The sequence below is a fragment of the Chamaea fasciata genome, unplaced genomic scaffold (genome assembly GCF_029207755.1).
Source record: "Chamaea fasciata isolate MVZ Bird 193981 ecotype frontalis unplaced genomic scaffold, bChaFas1.0.hap1 SCAF_7, whole genome shotgun sequence".
Lineage (NCBI taxonomy): Eukaryota > Metazoa > Chordata > Aves > Passeriformes > Sylviidae > Chamaea > Chamaea fasciata.
The window spans coordinates 41,841,409-41,861,898 of NW_027094092.1; the positions used below are offsets into that span (position 1 = coordinate 41,841,409).

General features: G+C 39.3%; 1 protein-coding gene across 1 annotated transcript in view; it reads left to right on the forward strand.

Moving 5' to 3' along the window:
• NRXN3 (neurexin 3) overlaps window positions 1–20,490 on the forward strand; it is a 980,761-nt gene that overhangs the window by 464,850 nt on the left and 495,421 nt on the right. The gene's annotated exons all lie outside the window — the stretch shown is intronic.

Genomic DNA, 20,490 nt, shown 5'->3' on the forward strand with positions numbered 1-20,490 from the left:
TAGTCTTCTACTGAAATACTAGCTCTGTGCTGAAATTCTGGGTAGTGTTTGCAAGAATGTTCACTTAAAACCAATGATCAGTTAATGCACAACAGAACAGTTATGCTTCTTACTGTATTGATTTGTTTAGTCTCAGAACATTGGATGTTCTTGGCCAATTCTACAAGGATCTCTGATAAAATGAACAAACCCCTTAAGTCTCCCTATCTGCCTTTGAGGACAGATAATCAGCTTTTTGATGTTCCCTTTGCTCATCATGATTTGGCCTTTGCTCCTGCCTGGAGGGAACAGATCACTTCAGCTCTACGATTTGCCTGCTTCTCTTATTTGAGGTGACTTCCCCCTTCTCCCTCACTTGCTGCAAGGCACGGAACAAAGGAATACATCATGAGTGCTGTAATAAGCATAACAGTGGGCTTCAATAATTTGGTTCACTGACTGTATAAATTTTAAACCCCCAAAAAACTGCTTTTTGTTAAGACATTTGTGGTAAACTTAATTAGTGGTACCAGCAAGGTCCATGCAATATTGGTACCACAGCACTGTCATATCTGCAACCCTTCCCCTAAAACTCTGCAACGTGACTGAACTGAGGACACATGTGACAAGCTGTGTAGCATATGGTGACAATCCATTTCTGCTGAAGGCCAAAATACCTGCTTTTCTGAGTCACTCATAGTATGTAGTGTTGTCTGTGTTGGTCTCCCATTTCTTCCAGCATATTTCTCTCAAACAGATATTGGAAAGGCCTATCAGCATTCATACTTTGACAGGGGCTGTATAAACAGGGTACTACTGACACAGATTTATAGACTGTAATGCTGTGTCTGGTTTTGGGTTGCTTTGGAATTCAGAATGTTTCCTTTGGGTCCAGAAGAAGCATTTCATATTGGAGTCACAAGATCTGGTGCCAATTTTTTGCATTTTTGTTTTGGTTTGCTTTTATCAATTGGACACCCACTTTCTCACTCTCAAACTACTTGTTCAGTCAATCAGTTTAGACTTGCTAAGCATGGCACACAAACGTGTGAAAGAAACACTGCTTTGAATTCTGTTGGGATGCATTTAAAACGTATCCAGGAAATCTCTTGTATTATTGATACTGTGAGGTTTATTTCTAATGCGTTTCGCTTCACAACTCCAGAAAACTGCAGTGCCCTTGATAAGCTGTTGCTAATGGCTTAGAATGGGCCCTGAAGCATCAGGAAGAGCTGGGTTCCCATGTCTGTAATTGGGGATTTCTTGATGCTTTTTAGAGCTGGTAGCTGGAAATGATGAAGAGAAGGGAGCTTGAAACGAGTGGGGGTGTTGTGGGCAATGTAGGAACCAGCCTCCAGTTATCAGACCTGGCTGGTAATTTAAAAATGCATGTAGAAGGATGTGGGTTTCAAAATGACCTGGAAAGGTAAGTTGGTGGACTCCTTCTGGAACATGACAAGACTTCATCCTGGACCTTCAAAAAGTGCGTATAACATTTTTTTGTTGGGTTTTGTTTGTTTGTTTTTGTCTTTGTCATGTATCACAACATTGGAAATAGTTGTACCCCTGACTTCCTGATGGAGTTAGGATACACTGTGTGTTTGTAGCTGAGAAGGCTTGAGTCCTGTTCCTTCCTACCTTTTAGATATGGTTGCTAATCATGCTAAACATACAGGCATCTACCAATTGAAGCAAATACTCTAGACTGGATTTTAGTGCATGTAATGGCAGGTGGAGATCCCTTCTGTGTAACCTGAGGCCTTTTATTTTGAAATGCATCAGGCTCTTTGGTATAATGCTTTTTTGGCCACAGCAGTTCATTCTAATAATTTAGAAGATGGCTATTTCTACCTTATGAGCAATTGGTGGGAATATGGAGTATTGAAGTAAATAGAACAGGTCGAATTTTACACAATGAAAATGATAGCAAAAGGCTGACTTACTGTACATCTTTTGCCTTTCTGCTTCTGTTAATCAAGTGTCTGCACTGGAAATTTGCATTTTCATGTGTTTGATGAAGAATATTTCTGTGCCTCTGAGACAGATAAATGGAAAGTATAGTGTTCTCTTCAATTATTCTTGATGATCTCCGATTATCCCAAATTAACTATTGGTAGGGGTGATTTACGTTTGGGGTTTTTTATTATTTACCAGGGCAGACTTTGTAAAGATATTCAGTGTTAGTGTATTGCAGTTAATATTACAAATATTAAACAACCCTGGCATGCCAAGCTGTTGCTTAGACTTCAAATGTGCAAGTTTAAGCATGTAAGGTAGCAGAAGGAAAGCTAACCCACAGTGTTAGAGAAGTGTCTTGCATCTGAGGTGAACTCCATCCTGTTAATGTTAACCATAATATGAGATGAAAAACATGGTAGTTAAGCATTTCAATCTACCTGAGAAGTGACCTGTATTTAAAATATTGTCCAAGAACAGCTTTACAGATTCTTTAATTAATTCACATTCTTGTCTGTCTGATCAAACAATAACATTTTCTGCTCAGAGAGAATGCATAAGAAGAGGCATTGGCAATCTAGCTAATGAAAATGGTATATCCATGTCAAACTAGATCATAGAAAATGCTGATTTTTCCTTAGTGCCTCTTGCAGATGAATAACACTGAGGGTCAAGCTTTCCAAGAGCAATTGCCAAGGTAACACAAGTATGTAGTAGTGGAGACGTTTGCCTGTGAAAAATCAATGATTTGCTGCAATGACTAGTGCAAGCAGAGTATAAAACACCTTTTCAAACAGGTTTTATGTTGTTGAAAACAGTTAAATCCATCTGCTGAGTATTGATGGGCTTTTTAGAGGGTTTATTTATCCATTTATTTATAAACTTTGTGTTGTAATAGCCTCGTTTAAAACACCTGGGTTAAAACCAACTTTTCCATTTTATTGGTAAAGAGAAAAGGCAGCCCAAGCTTTTTGTCCTCTTGTGTTGGTATCTTCATATGCTTCCAATCTCCATGCTTTTCAAGGATCCTGTTGATAAGTAATCTTCCAATGAGATTGCTTGGCTGAGTGATGCTGGTTTTTGTCTGGAAGAGAAGAAATATACAGGGCTGTTGGGGTTTTTTGTGCAGTAAGTTGTGGTTTTTTTTCCCAATCCCTTTCCGTGTGATGCATAACTTACATGCTTTTACTGTCTTTATGTGAATCACATTGGGTGGAGGGAAAGATTAGAGGGAAAGAGAGCTATGGTGACTCTGTTCCATCACAAGAAGAGCCTTTGATAACTTCAATTATGTAATCACAGTGAGTGAGGCTTACTAGCCAAAATCTTTGTTGTTACTTGACATAAAAGGAAGGATATCAAAATTAGCAAAACATATCTAAGACCAATATTTTAGAGTAAAGCACAGAGTATTTTTTATTGATTAAGGAAGACTGAAACTGACCTTAGCCCCAGATGTGTGAGATACCAAGGCTGTCAGAGCAAGCCCCTCCCTCTTCATTAATGTCCTTCTTTTTTGCACCCTACAAAGCAAGTGAATGAGTATGAAAGTGTATTGGTGCTTCTGGAGCATAGTCTGTACACTAGGTTGCAGTGGCAGAACTGGTTTTCCTCACACCTGCTTTAATAGCATAGCTGAATAGTCATTAGAAGACACTACTAGCAGGGCAAATGGCTAAATAAGTAACCCTTCCTTTATGATGATGGCTTTATTCTGATGTGCTCATGGGCCATTTGCACCCCAAACTTTGAGAATCACTGAGCAGTTACAGTTCGTGCTCTCCATTGCAGGATTCAGACTCCTTGTTGGGAGATGAACCCTGTTCAGTCTGTCTCAGTATTTTGTGTTTTTTACTATCTGGGCCAATTTTTGTCCAGAATTCATGACCTCCTTTAATGTCAATGCCAACAAACTCAGTTTGATTTACTTACAGAAACATTCTTCATTGTTCATGTTCAATTATCGCCCATTTGTTTCTAATGTGCCCAACTTACTTACTGAGTCAGAGAGCAAGAGGTTGCTAGTGTGTAGAAAATAAATCTGCATAGACTTCATTAGTCATGCATGGCTAAACCAGTCAGCTGTTTAAAGATCAGCATGCTTGGGGATTTGCCTTTGATACTACAGAGACATCCATCCTACATGAAGCAAGACTCACCTCTGATTTATCTTGACTGAATCATACTTCATTACAACAGGTCAGACACTCTGCCTACTTCTTAGTTCTCTCCTCATGCTTTGTTCTTGCTTACTTGGTGGTCTTTCACATATTATCACTAGTGTTTTCTGGCTGATGGCTCATTTTGAGTTCCTAACTTAAGCGTTTGGTGTCTTCTGACAGTAAATGACCTTATCCTCTGAGAACAGGGATAAAAAAGAAGTGAAATTCCACTCTGTACTTTAGTACATGATGTAAATTGTAGCAATGTGTTTGGGGTTAGGAACCCTGCTTTCATCCTTCTTAGCACTGTTTATTTTCATTTGCCCTGCAGGGCAAGGGATGTAACATCTTTAGGGGAAGGATCTGATGCTACTTCTTATTAAAACACCATACACTTTTCTGATGCTGAGTAATAGCCCACTACCTAATTTCCTTAGCTCTTCAGTGATTTAAGAATGCTCATTCTTTTCAGTGTACTGAAAGGCACTTCCCCTCCCCTGAATAACAGCTGTTAAACATCAGATCAGACTGCCGATCAAGAGCTTGTTTGCCCCATGTTCCCTTTGGGAATTATCTGGAATGGGCAGTGCTGTCAACATTAGAGGGAGAAATTTGTCTGTCCCTGTTTTGGGGGAGAAAGAGGGAATTTGAGTGACAGGTGCTTTTTCAAATTGCTTCTTCTACACCTTTCAGCTTCTCAAGGTGCCCTGACATGAAAGTGACAAGTGCCCTGACATTTTATAGTGAAAGCTAGCCAGCTTTATCCTTTTGTGATCCCCAAAATGCAGCTAGGTCTCTAGTGAGTAATTTAATTACGATTGCTTCAACAGCTTGGCAGAAGGAGCATTTAGAATGAGAGCTGTAATCAGTCATTGATATCTGTGCACACCTGGCTGCTGTCTTCACATAAGCTATGGTCCAGCCATGCTACAGACTTCAATAGCATGGAAGGAGAGAGACTTCTTACAGGTGGGAGTAATTACAGCCTCTGTTATCAACCTTTGAGCAGTTCAAGCAGTTAATTCTCTTCCTGGCACTGCTCACCAGCTATGCTATTTTCATAAGCATGTCACAAAAGGCTCTTGCCATAATTTTGTTCCTTGTGATCTCTGCTCCCTTTGACAGTATTTTTCTTTAACTTGATACTCTTTGGTAGTCATGGCAATAATTTTCACTTTTCATCTTAAAAGTAGCTGAGTGAGTGGTGCTGTGTCCTAAGTATTTTGCCCCATGAGAGATTTGGCCTCAGAAACTGTTCCTTCTGTAATGGCACACCCAGGGTGTAATCAGTGATAAGACACTGATGTAAGTTGGCAGCAGAAACAGAAATGTTGTACAGCAGAATAAGAGTCTCTGTTTGTTCTGTCACCCCAAGCTCCATTTGTCAATGATGATCTGTAAGCACATCTTTTGACTGAATGTAAGATAATAAATTAAGTGTTCTGAATTGTCAAGTGCAACAAAGATTTGATTAATTTTAAATTTAGCATTTTCTTTGTAATATCCTGCACGTGTTCATATTTGTTTTAAGAAGCAGTTAATGTAAAAACTCAGAAAAATACCAAAGGTCTTCAAACATCAATTTTACTCTTTTAAGATTCTTTTCTTCTTACAGTAGCTTCTTCACAGAAGAATCATCTTCCACTGATTTTGGAAGATGATGAAAAATGTATCTAGGGTTGGATTTTATAAGCATAAATCACCCTGAACTTGAGGACTTTTATTTTAAATGGATCCCCCCCCCCCCCAATGCTATGAAACTTCTGTCCTCAATTGTATTGTCCAAATACTTTTGATAATCTCACACCTACCTTGGTTTCATCAGCATGAGTTATTTTGAGTGCCATATGGTATGCAGGTAGTACCTGTTCTTTTGCAGAGAAGGGAAAAAAAATACCTTTGCAAACTCTGTTTGGTCTTTTAGCTGTTGCAGATGATCTGCAATAGGATACCCAGTCACTAGTCCAGGTGAACACACAGCTGGCTTTGATCATCCCCTCCAATCCCCTATGGGTCTGTTGTAAATTGCATTGTGGATTATGAAAATATGATTTCCACGTTAGGCTTACTGTCCTGGATGGAAGCTCTGACTTGCTTAGAATAATGCTTAATCTGTTTTTTGTCCCATCTGGGTTTTGTGTGCTCTCCCATCTTTGCAGCTGAGTTTTATATGTCTGCTTTTAAGCCATTGATCTAAATCTGATGTGTGATAAGTGGGGTGTAATGGTGTTAATGAGATGGGATAGAGTTCACTTGGTGCTTTCCCAGACAGCACAGAGCTGTTTGCCACAGCACACACTATTGCCTCCTTGTTCCTATCGGGTCCTCAAGGTGATCATTGCTTATTTCCCAGGGTGTCTACATAGAGAACAGTTTGCAAAGAGAAGCCTACATTATTGGGTGAGAATAAATAGATAAGGATTGAAGTCAGTCTTTCCTATTTTACTGATTAGACTTTGTTCAAAGTAATATTTATAAATACAAAGTAATTATTTTAATTCAATGAGGTAACTTTGGATTTAGGCCAGTAGTTGCAAATCAAAATCTGGTATGGTATTCTCACAGTCCACATACCAAATATGCCTAATTGTTTTGTTTTTAAGATACATATATTGTTTTATATACCTTAGACTAAAAGCTGCCTTTAGGATTACAGTCATTAAGGTGGGCAAATCTATATCATAAAATATTTACAGTGTGGGTAGTTGAGAGAATGCCAACATGCACAGAGATTCAGGCAGTACTAGAATTTTAAAAATTTTTCTTCTTGCTGATTTTTGAGCCTGCAAGTCTGGGGCTACCTAAGAGAGAAAGCTGGGGTCAGTAGGGATCTAGAGACAGATCTTTCACACTTATTTGATGTTTTGCAATGGAAATGGTTAACAGAAAAACAAAGGCAGGAGGAGTCAGAGGTCCTGAAGGAGATTCTTTGTTCACTATCCAAGATGCCTAATGTACTAATTATTTCCTGTCATTGACAGAAGGCTACTATTGATCTCCAGTGGAGTTTAGCTGCATATAGGGACATAGCTTTATTATGTTGAAATCTTGTTACTCAAGAGCTGGTATAATAATCTCAGCTGTAGAACATTGGGGATTAGATGAAAAACCTTAATTACAGTTATCTTAATAATGATCCCTGAGGGGCAGATTGAAATTGGCTGCTTGGGTACCTGTGAAAAAAGCTTTGCGCAGGGGAGCGCATTTTGGTGGATTTAATTTATCTTTGTGGAGGTGTTTCATTGTGCACTGACATCTGAGGCCTTGTCAAATGCTGGTAGAGGAATCTGGGACTTCAGTTGCCTTTTGCTGTCCTTAGAGATTTTGGGACACAAAATAGCTTCTCTGATTGTGGGAGGAATTAGGCTTTTCAGTAAAAATCCCTAAGAATAATCATATAACTTGAATTCTGTTGGGATGTAAGTGTTAACTGAAATTCCAGTTTGCTAACAGCTGTCTGCAGACAAACAAGCTCTCAAATCTGTGAACGTTAGTTCATTTCAAAGTCTTGGGTGTATACAGAGCTGGTGAAAATTTTTCATGGGTGGTAGTTTAATCAATGAAAACTGCACACTTAGGGCAAGCAAAATTTTGCATATTTCAGTGAAAGTCTTAGAATAATTTCGTGCAGAAAAAAATGAAGGAATACCAAAGCAGGATGTGGTTCATGTCATCATGTTCTAAACAAAGCTCAGGATTCATTGACTGCATCCTAAGGATGAATTTATTGTGAAAGTTAGCAGAAAACACTTAAAAACCTGAGAAAGAAGACTACTAACCTTGGTTTAAAAGCACTGACCTAAGTTAGTTCATCCTACTCTGCATAGGTTTCTTATTAAATAAGCTACTGGCCATGACATCCTGAGGCTCTTCACAGACCTCTGTGCTGGAGATGCATGGGCTTGTGGTGGCCTCCCTATTCTAGGAGATGCCTTTCAGGATATTGCCAGCACAGTGCTTGAGAATGTGGTCTTGAGCAGGATGGAGAAAGATTTGGAAATTATTCCATCCCTAAGAAAGCAGAGTTTGATCTTTTTAGCTTTTGTTCAGGTGTCTCTAGCCTTAATGCGAGAGTAGTTGTGCTCATGTCTATTGAGTAACTGTCTCAGATACCTTAACTGACTCTAGACCAGAGTGTCTTGACTAGACTCTGACTTTAATAATATAACTGCTAAATATAAGCATATTTTTCTTCCAGAGAGACTCCAACATTAATTTTGAAGGAAGTGTGGTTGGGGCTCTATTCTTACTCTTGTCTCTGGTCTGAAACCTATTTGCAGTGCTTGACCACAGCAAAACTGGTGTCAGGTTTTCTGGTTTCCCATAACCATCTGTCATTTTTTTTTTTTTTTTCAGATTGTACTAAATGACCTTCTGTCTGTTATATTTCTGCCCTCTGATCTCAGGCAAATGATGAAGACAGATAGCAGTATCACAAGTCATCCATCATACAATTTGTGGGTCCCATAGAAGCATCTGTGTCTTTAACAGTTCATCTGTCACAGACAGTTTCATAGTTCAATGCCACAAAATGCTGGAGTGGGCTAATATTGGTATTTCTTTTTATTACTAAAGACTTCAGCCATCAGGTGTCTTTCACTTGGATATGCAGACTGTCACACAAAGTGCCTATGCACCAGGGTTTGCGTTATGGATTCAAGCCAACTGCATGTTACAGAAGGCAGCATGGTTGCCGACATCAGCAAAGACTCATTTTCCTGCTGTTGGAACATTGAATTGGTTGTGTTACCAATGCAGAATGAACTGAGCAGACCTGGCTCTGTGCGAACGAGCCCAAGTGCTCAGAGGCAGTGTCTGAATCTGACTGCCAGCAAATTATTGTAGGCACTCCTGCTGTGTGATATGGGACAAGAGAAAACCTGTTTGAGTTACTGTACATGTGTGTGACAGGCAGAGATACCAGTATCTATCTTGAGGTCAGGGGGCATAATATTTGACAGAAACATTTAAAGTTACCCAATAGGGCATGATTTTGATGTCTTGTTACTGTAGTGTTAGCTGTGCAGAATATGCATTTGGTAGATGAGTTGCCATGCACAGATATCTGAAATACCTGTGTGAGCTATTGCTGAGTTGTGCCCATTCGCACAGTATATTGAGCTAGGCAGAGCACCATGTTAACCCTACATGCCACATGATGTTGAAGCATTTAGTGCTGCAACATGGAGATTATCCTCCAAATTCATCTTGTTATAGTTACTTGAAAGCTGGAAACTGAGATCGGACAGAATTATCTATGCTACACATTGTTAAACACAAATCATAGGAGTTAAGGGTTTGTACTGTCAGAAAAAAACCACCAAAAACCCCAAACAACCAAAACAAACAACCCCAAAACCTAATTCACCAGCCTGTTCTCTTTTTTTTCCTCTCTATTTTTGCACTTGTTACCAGTGGCATTTGTTCCATTTGGAAGGGGGTTAGAGGCTTAAATCCCTTACCTCATCATGCTGAAATAGAGATGCTTCTGATGGACACTTGAAACATGAATTTGTGCTTTGTCTTAAGGGATCTTCACAGACATTGCCACTTGGCTCTGGAATTGCTACTGGTGGCTCATATGCATGGAATATTGGTAGTTCAAGTCATTTAAACTTAATGTAGGCATACTAGAGAACCTACTTAGCCCAAATAGCACAATTGAGGAACCTGTACTAAAATACTCATGGGAGCTATTTGAAATGCATAGATAATATACATAGTGCCTTCTGTTTCTAAACAACTTTCATACTGGAGACCAAGATGAACTAAGAATAAACTTGGAAGTATTTGCTGGAGTGGGGCTGGGTATAACACAATAATTGAGATGGAGCTGAAAGTAAGACAAACTAAATCCCTTCTGCACAGACACCCCTGTATTTACCTACCTCCTTTAGAAGTCAGGACACTTAAATGCTTTCTGTTGCACAGATTAATTTCTACCTGTCATAAGGTAGAAACGAATCAGGTCTTCATGCTTTCAGTAGTGCCTGGAAATCCTTATTTATAACCAGTAAGATGTGAACCAGCTGGGTAACTTAAGCTGTTCATTCTCAGACACTCTGTAGGCATACCTGCAAATTTGGGAGCAAATACTGGGAAGGGTGGAATAGCTGCTTTTTTGAGTTTCCTTCGTTTTCTAAATGGAAAAGGGCTTTTTTCTTTTCCAGTACTAAAAAGAGAGAAGTATAGATTGTTATTCCTGGCAAATTTAGTATTTGTAAACTTGTTTTCTTTGCCCACCTTGAGTACACGAGATTCAGACTTGTAAGAAAAGGGTGCTCACAGCTGTGCTAGGCCTGCTGGCAAATAAAATTCAGTACAGATGGTTGTCTGCCCACACTCTATTTATGAAGAGGCCTGCAGTGTTTATGTTAACGGTGATGAGTTTGAGAGATAAAAATAGGGAGTTGTTTGTTGTTCATTTGTTCTTTATAGATCTGCAGTGAACTTTTTATAAAGTACAAATTCGATAGAGAGATTTGTTAGCCTTCCAGAAGAGCAGCCTGTCAAAAAGCCAAGCTGCAGACGTCTCAAGTGCTGGAATCATTCCTTGTTTTTTATACTCCCATTCACTCCACGAGATGGTGCTGTGTACCCACAGACCCTAAGCATCCTTTGCTTGAGTTTTCCGAGGTCGTTGGTGGATATTTGGATTATGAAAACTTGAAATGAAGTTAGAAATAATCTCTATCTTCCAGCTGTCTTTTTCTCCTCTCCAAATTAATCTCAAAAAGAGGTTTTCCAAAATCACCTAAGGCTTTGTATAGTCCTCTACAGATTATGTCTTCCTTGATATTTATTGAGTCCTGAAGCTTTGCCGTGACTTGAGGGTTTAGGAAACCTTCTGGAGGCTGCTTCCAGATGCCATAGTTTCAGGGCAGACATGCTAAATAGCAAACAGAAAAACCGAGATTGTGTGTTCTTGTCTGTGGCCGTTCCTTGTGGATAGCTTGCTGAGTCAGGAATACGTCTGCATGTTGCTGGGGTCTGCCTGGTTTCACATTTATTTATTTATTTAACTCGTGTGCAAAATGTTCCTGGGCTTCAGCCCTGGAAACTTAAATTATGTGATCTTGTCACTTAAAATAACTAGCAGTTCTGCTCTTCTCATTCTCCTACCATATGCTTTCCTATTTATGGTTTTGGGACTTAGTTTGTGTTCTATTTCTCCTGCTTTCAGTTAGATTTGGAGTAGAGCACTACTGAGGGTACTGTCTTTGCAGGAAGGAAACTTTGGAAGCTTGTCTTTGTAATGGCTGAAGCCCAGTGATCTACTGCCACATGGTGGAAAGATACTTCGGGGGGGTGGGAGAAAAGTCACTTTTCACTTGCCAGGGTGTTAGCCTTTCTTGGTTGCTAAAGCAAGTTTTTTGTCAGGGTGGAAAGTAAAAGAAGCAGTTTACTAGTTATTTTTGAAGTCATGGATACAGAACTTCCCTTTGTTCTGTAGAACAGATTCTTTCTTTACAGAAGCAGATATTTGGAGTGAAAGGTTTCTGCACCCATTATGTGCCCCTGGAGTCTGCCATTTTAGCTTCCTGATTATCACGCATATCTTTGTGTGTTGTAGAAATGTGTCCAGTGTCTTCACAGCTCTGCCTCTCATTTCCTCATGATTCCATAAAGAACAGTCTGACCTCACTTTTGTTCTTACAATTTTCAAAATCTTGAACTTGCACTTTCCTCCTTTTATGCTGACTGAGAGCAGATTCCTGATTTCTATCTAGTCTCAAATCCCCATAAGTGGTGTGGAGGTGATTAGTAGAGAAGAGGTACAGAATCTTTACGTGCCTTAATGAGGCTGAGACCCTCCCCACTTTTTTACTCCTTACAACTGGTCCTGATTAATGTGGAATAACTGCAACTCTGTGGCAAGTAAGTAACAGTTTTCCATTTCAAATACCTAAATGCATTTCAGCAGGACTCCAAATGCAGGTCTTACAATTTTCACAGTTGTTACTTTTCGTTCAGCTTGGGAACTTTAGGACCTAACCACATCGATGACGTCATTGTATAGGGATTGTTTCTTACTCCCTTAGCTCAGGTCACATTTTGGATATAAGCAGCAGTTTTTGCCAACAGACATTAATCCCTAAGAACTGTGGCATGGAAATTCCATGTCATGCATGTTCTCCAGGGCAAGAGAAGCTTCTTATCTGGATACCTCTAGCAAGTTTTTTAAGATGCTAGTAAATGTTCCAATGCTCAAAGCTTATCTCTGATTTCCCATTCAAATTTTAATTCCCAGATACAACTTCAGAAATGCTTCTATGAATCATTAGATACACACCAGAGGGATTCTTAACTTCAGAAGTGGTGTTTCTCATCTCTTTTCAGTGTCCTGTCTCTGCTACCATGAAAATTTACTGAACAATAAAAGCTAGGCTTCTCTGATAGGTTTTTGTCTCTAAGTCCTCCCCAGATCCTTGTCTTGGGTTATCTTACCTTGATGTAGTAGTTACAGCTTCAAGGCTTAGGGGATTGAGAAATATGATCAAGATTTTATGAATAACACTGTGAGGATGTTTTCTGCATTCAGTGTGATGCTTGCTTTGCCCTCCTTAAAAGTATGCAAGTAGCAAATAACTGAACTCTTCTTGCTGGTCCAGTTATATGATTCATGTTTACTACATACAGATTATACTGAGCTCTGGAGACCAGACTGGGTCACAATGCACCAGTAACTTGGGAGCGTTTTGGATGAGAATGCAGGGGCATGAATGAGGTAGACTAGCTGAAAGCAGGGCCTGTTCTGTGTGGGAAATAGGTGATGCTACTCTCATTAATTTGATAAGTACAGCTTTTGCCCTGGCTCACCCTGTTATTGCTGTTATAAGGCAGACTTCTGGCTTCTGAGTTGGTGTCATCTTTCTGACTTGGGATTTACTGTTTGAGTGGGGAAAATGGTTCTTCAACTTTTCCATGTGTTTTTTTCTGAAGGCAGCCCAGGACTTGTGCAGAGCAGCAGCTGTGAATTGACAGAGCTTGCATTAAAACAGCAGGAGGACACATCACAGCAGAAGGGGTTGAATTCTCCAGAGACAGAATTTTTAAACCAGTAAGCATGGAGCAAATTTTCCCTTGCTCCTTGTTTGCTTGTGTTTTTTTGTTAATTTCTTCTGTTTTTAATGACTCCAAGTTTCCTTTGGCATTTGTTGCTACTGTCTTATATATCTTTTCAATCTGGGAACTGCTAGGTATAGAAAGTAGTGAGAGTTTTTGATGTCAAAGGGAGCTTCCTCTTCAAAAGGCAGTTTGAAGATGGCAGGGAGGATGAGCTAGTTTGAGATAAGTTACATATCTTCCTCTGGTTCAAATGTGGCTCAGGCTCTGAGAAAATAACAGCCATTCTGCTGTGACGACCAGTGTATAGCTTACTTCTTGGGATGTTGTGGAGAACTGGAGGATCATGAAAAGTTCTTGAGGAAAAGCATCAACATCACAACGATTCTCTTGCTTTTGGGTCTAATTGAGGCTTGTGGTCAGAGGAGAGATGTCAAAAGCTGAATAAGATATTTGTATTTTCCAGGTAAGTGAATGGTATTGAATAAATGCCGAAAACTGTAATTTTTAAAATTGGAAATCCAACAGGAAATTGACTAAGCCACTGTTATGATCTCTAGTATTTGCCAATTACTTTTGCCTGGATGTTTTGGTAGTGCTAGTTCTCTCAGAAAACAAAAGTTGAGCTCAGACGTTCTTTGAAACCTTAACCTGATAATGAAAGTATCTCTTCCTAATTTTCCTAATTGTAATAGGAAAGTCCTTGATAGCAGAAATCCTATTATTTCAGTTACTCAGCAGTACAATACAAACTAGCAATCACAATGACCAGCTGCAGCAACATCCAAAGACGCTTATTAATAACTCTGAATCCACCTGAGAATTACCTTCTGTTTCACACACCAAAGAAAAGGAAAAACCTTCTTAAGACAAATGACTGTCTTCTTGAAGAAGCAGGGCACAGCAAGGCCCACTCTCTTCCTACGCCTGGAACCTTCTGGCCTGGGCAGTAAATCTGTCTTCTCCCTTTTGATCCATGAAACCACCTGTGGCAGAGTACTGCTGAAACTGTCTGAGCATGCCAGGGTTCTGTCTCTTAGTGTGATGTTAATTCTGGTCTTTATGAAACTGCATTCTTTTCATCTTGAAAATATAGAACTTTTCCCCTGCAATTTATCTGGAGCAAATTCTTTTTCCTTGTTAGTACTCATGGGGTGTTGTGAACTCTTTTCCTGGACTGTTGCAATCCATGAGTTAGTGTCTTTGCTGTATCCATTCATCTGTTCATTGAACTACATTGGATTGTATCATAGGGAGGTATAATAGTAGGTCCTTTTGAGTCTCTGCACATTGCCTGACAAGTATGGCTGTGTAGACACAGCTTGAGAACCTGAAAATATATATTTGAAGTTAGTCGGTCATAAAATGCAAGTTTATCACTGGCTCTTAAAACAAGCATGCTCAGTGTTGGCTAGTTCATCTAAAAACACATATTAATGAGCCTTAAGATAAAAGAAGAAAAAATAAAGTTTATTCTAGTAAAATAAAGGGTTAAGTATTTAGAAAATAATTTGAAAGCAATTTTGGGACAGGAGCTTCTGAAAGGCTCGTTTATAAGCTTTTTTCAAAACCCTTTCATTGACCAATTTCATACTCCTAAATTAGGTTTGTTATCCTCTTGTGCCTAATGTTGGTCTTATATACACTGCAGATTTGCAAAGAGATCACTCAGATCAAATTTTAAATCTCTGCCTGCCACTTCAGCTGTCTGTATGAGTTTCCTTTCGTATTTTATCACAGTTCGTTCCTTTAGCTATTAGAGTTGGTGGCAGTTCAAGCAGGCATTTTCTTCAGTAGGCAACTGAGGAGGATCACCATCTGAGTGTTTTCTTCACTGTTCAGATTCCAAGCAGAGGATTCTTTTGCTACTATTGTCTGCCTTTCTGCTTCAGAATAAATAAACATACGTTTCACTTGAATATTTATTGACCAAGAATAAAGAGAAGCCTGGTAAATACAGTAGGAATTGTTTAAGTAAGGTTAAGTTTAGACTGCATGGAAACATCCTCCTACTTTGCAAACTAAATGGAGCACTCACTGATGTCAGGTTGCTCTAGAACTATAAAGAGCCTAAATTTGATCATGACTAAAAACAGCTAAAAAAATTGTTTTCTATCTTCTGCCATATATGATACCAGTTTCAGGGGATCCTATTTCAGCTTTGACATCATGGGATCTATTCTTGATTGCATAAATAGGGTTTGTAAGATATCTCAAATGATGAAAAGGAGAATATTTCTGTCATCTGGGCAAGGACACTAAAGAACCTTAAAAGCTGAAAAGGTCCAGCAAGGAAGGTGACCTGGAGACATGAAAAAAAAAATTTATATATAGTAAAGAGGCAATACCTCTGTCTCACAACCAAAGTATTTCTCATTTTTCTGGGAGCATCTCTGGATGAGGAGGAATGGTTCTCACTGTGTGAAGGAAATTTAATGGTCATGGACAGTGGTAATGAATGAAGATAATTCTAAAAAATATCTTCAGAGTTAAAAAAAAACAACCAACCAACCAAAACAAAAACCCCAAACCAAAAAAATTATATTTTTTTTTGGTTTTGTTTTGTTTTGTTTTGTTTTGTAATTACACAACATTATTTTGTAGTCAATCAGAATGCAAAAGTTTTAGGAATGTTTCCTCTTCTCCTACCAACAATCCCTTTGCCTCAGATTGCAAAAGACATTATCCTTTCATTGAGTAAGGACTTAGTAATGGAATGACTTAGTGTCATGAAGGTTAGTTCTAGATACCTCTAGAAGCAGGTGTAGCCATGCAGGGTTAGGCCTTGTTGATGGAATAAATAAACTCTTTAGCTCCATGTTCATGTGCATTCTAACTTCATTGGAGATAAATGATTTCTGTTGATGTACATTGAACAGCAATGGATAGTCTGAATGTAGAGAGAAGATAGCATTACTCCATTGCCTAGGTTGTTCCTGAGGCTTTGGAATGACGAAATAATGGTAAGTAGCTGAAGGTTTGTTTCATTCTACATAAGCTAGGACTGTTCCTCTCTGGTTTCCTTCAGCTGCTTGTGCACGTTTCATTGTGACAAGGTTTTTGATTCCTTGAAAGGGTAACATCACATACAGTGTGATGCACTTCCTTCTCAGGGAAGGAAGATGCAGACCTCTCTTCTAAAGCACAGATCTCAAGTGTTAGCTGGGGGTGTTTCCCTTCCCTACCTCTTGTGTGGGGATCTCTCTCCCTGAGCAACCTTGCAGAGTCACTGTTGGTCTTCATTTTGCAGTCTTACTCTTCCCATCGGGAGAGCACTTTACTGCTGATCAAGTGTCAGGCATTTGTTGTACTATTTGGTTAATGTGATGGATGCCTCTTTCTCTGCCTCCTTACTGTTTGCAGCTAAAACATGGGATTGTAAGCTAGGAGGTGATTAACCTTTCCTAATGGGACTGTGCTGCAAGCAGGATCTCACCCACCGCATCTTCATTAGCCTCAACCAAAGCCTGCATTACCTTAGATTAGGTAATTGGTCATTTATGACACAGGAGAAGGGAAGGAGGAAGAGCTTATGAGAAAGTGTCAGCTAGATTAAGGGCATTAAAATTTAATTCCTGTTATCCAAGAATTCTGGAAGGCAGCATTTAATCAGGCACGCAGTTGAAAACCTCCCATCATCAGAGGATTCAGTCACAGTGAGCATGGTCTTAGTCTCTGGAAGGAGGTGTACAGTTGTAATGGTTATGGCCTCTGCATGTAACCATCAGTTTAGGGTTATTTGTATAAATTTTGGAGCTTTTGTGATTTGCCCAAGGGAAAAGAGCTTGTAACTAAAAACCACATAGTCTGTCTTATGTCAGTCAGCTGAAGATTTTTTGAAGAATTAGTGAAGTATGTGTTCTACAAAAAATCCTCATGTGTTTCCTCACTTTATCAGGAACAGTCTTGTCCAGATAACTTATCCATGGCCTGTTTCTGGCTGAGTATCCCAGACAATATCTCCTCAGGGTCTAGGGCTTTCAAAGCACTTTTGCCTGGAATGTTTAGAATGCCTTCAACTGCCCTGATAATATGAACTATAGAAATGGCTGTCAAGAGGGAGTTTCTGGATGAGATAGTCTTTGTGGCAAATTCCCATTTTTTGAGAGTTTTTTGGGATTTCAATCCCAAGATAACCATACGCGTTGTATTTAGCATGTCCCCAGATGCTAAAAATGATACAGCCATAACAAAGGAATGAAGCAAGCAGGTCAAACCCTATAATTCTGCAGTACTTCTCAGGAAGCTACTTTCCTCCTGTTTTTTAACACTTTTGGCACATGCACGTGTTGAAAAGATCAAATATTTACCATTGTGTATGGGTCTGCAAAAGACTTGACTGTGCCCTACTCATAGAAAACAGACACAATATTTAATGATAATGTTGAACTTCATCCTTTTATTTTATGGAAAACCTTAATAAAAATAAAGAGGGATGAAAAAATTGGTCTTTTGATAAAGATATTGTATCGTCAGACAACAAAACTGCATTTTTCAATGACTGATGGTCATCAGGAGGGTTCTCTGGCATGCAGCAATGTGTTGGGAAGTCTTTCTGTACCTAGGAGCCCCGGGAATTTTTCAAGAGTTTTGTTTTATGAACTTTAATGGAGATGACATGTTCTGTCTGCACTTGCCCCGTCTGTGGCTTTTGTAATAAGATAATGTAAAAATTCAGCTCAGGCTTTCTTCACAGGTTTGGCTGCTCCCAAAGTCCCTCTCTTAGAAGCTAACTTGTTTTTACCCCAGCCAGAATGGTTCTTCATGTAGTTGTTCTGGGAGGCCAAGGTATTTCAGAACTGTACTTCTGATATGCTGGTGCTGTGAATGGATTTTACTGTGAAATGTAGAAAAGCAGGAGGCTGCAAGGAACCTCAGGAGTCCTTGGCTCCAGTACTGTGCTTTGGTAGGGAACCATATTTCATAATACCTTTCAGAAATGCATGAAGCTTTATCCCTCATTTAGAGCAGCTTTTTGCCCCTGTTCCCTGTAAAGGCTTTTTAAAAGCTTCATTGCTCTGCTGATTAGAAACCTTTGTCTAATTTCCAGTCTAAATTTATTCTTTGGCAGTTTATAACCATCTGTTCTTGTACCAGTATTGTCCTTAGTTAAATAGTCTTTCCATTCCTCAGCTATTTCTACTCCTGGGTGTTTGTGCACAGTAAATGTATCTCCTCTCAACATTTATTTAGCTGGTCTGAGCAAGCCAAACTTTAATATTCTTTTTCCCAGATAGGCTTGTCTGTCTCCTGATAGCCTTCCTCTGCATCTATTTTAGTTATTTTTCCTTGACCAGTATTGTACATGCATTGGCATTTATTTGTGTTCAGAAAGCACAGTCCTGGATTCCTGAAAGTTTTTGGTTTTTTTAACTGGGTATTATGTAGAAGTATAACTCTTATCTGAATTATGCTACTGATTTTCCTTGCAAGTTTTACTTTCTTTCAAGCTTGGTAAATAGGAATAAGTAATGGTGGCAATGTCTGTGCAGTGCTGGCACAAGACTAAATGAAGACTTGTTTGTAAGTGCTGGAGTATGTCCTTTTCTCCCAACACTGGTTTGAGCAGCTGCAGACCACTCCTGCTATCCTTTTCAGAGGTGCTTTGTGGTGCCTGGTTGGTCTGACAGAGTTGTTTCTTGGTAAGCAAACCTTGGTGAACCTTGGTACGTTCAGTTACACTGAATACTCACTCTTACCTTACACAGACACCTGCCACAGAGGGATATTTGAACTAGTCAAACTCCTCTTATGGGCAAGGGAGAACAACTGAATCCTCCAGGGCCTGAATAATCTCATTCTAAAATAGACATCTGTTAAGCTTGTTACTGTCTGTTGCTTATGAACATTTTTGTAAATAGGATGATGCATTCAGTTGGTTGATTAAACCCATATCTGTAGCCCATATTAGCAAAATGGAGCTAATAGCAGTTACATGTCTTTCAGATGTGTGGTAAGAAAAAGCATAAAGGACTGGCAGGCCGTTCAGGGTTTTGAAACTGCATAATGATAGGTAGGGAAAAACAGAGAATAAATGATATTCTGGTTGAACGACTGCCTGTGGGAAGATCTTGTTTCTGTCAGCTACTAAGAGATTATTCAGTCTCTCTCTTTTGGAAGCTGAGGGCATGTCTTAAGGAAAAAGGGCAAAAAGAAGTAGAAGGAAGAATAAAAACCTACAAGAGCTCAAGGGGTTGGAGGACTCCAGGGTAGATGTAGTCCCAGACTGTGTGCTCTTTTGGCATCCTGGTGAAATCCAGGGTTTAATTTTATTTTCTATAGAGCAAGTAGCTACTTCCCTTTTCATTAGAACATATTTTCCTGTGCCTCTCTAAAATGGATCAAGTGACTATCACTACTCTTGATAAGTTTGGTAGCAAACCAAGACAGAACAGAGTCAGTGGGTTAGGGGCTCTTGTCTCTTTTTTGAAAGAACATACAAAGAAGAAATCTGACATATGGAGAGTACCTCAGAAGTTTGCTCTAATGCTGAATTTACTATATGGAAACAGGTCTGCAACAGAACCAGTTCTTCCCAGCAGCACAACAAGATTTTGGTGGTTGTTTTTGAAGTTATTGGGAAGAGACAGATGAAGGAAACAAGCTAGGAGATGAGCTGATGTGCCCTTGTTTGGGCCCTATACTATTTCACGGAAACAGAATGAGGTCACTTATGAGCCACTTCATTTAAAACGAGGGAAGTCTCTTAAAGGACCCTCATGTGTTGAACAGATAATGTGGATGCTAATGAAAAGGAAGACTGATTAGGAACTACCTACTAGCTAATCTACTGCTTATTGGTATAAATGAGCAGTATTTTGGGGGTGACACGTAAAAGTAAGCAACATATGGCATGACTGTAAATGGTTCCCAAATCTTCAAAGCCCTGAACAAGTAAAGAAAGAAAGAAAGAAGCATTGGGAAGCACTGGACTGTTGAAGGAGAAGGGGCCTAAATGAGCAGGCATGCTGCTTGATTTCTTTGATTGTTTCTCTCTAGTCTGCCCAACGGGGGCTCACATCAAGTGGTAAGATGATTGTTTCTGGAATGTGGAAATATTCCTGCCTGGGAGAAAAAAAATCTACTGAATAACCTAGTCCATAGAACAAGAAAAAGGATGTGAACACTATAGAAAATGAGAGACCTGAAGGCCTTTATGGTGTTGTCTAATGCCAAAAATGGCAGTATGACCTCAATCTAATGAACAGGATGCCATTTCTTATATATAATGCTTTTGAGATATTGGGAAGCTGTTTGCAGAATTAGACTGTATAGATGTATAACCCTTTACAAAGTAATTCTAACATTTTTGCACTTCATGATCGGT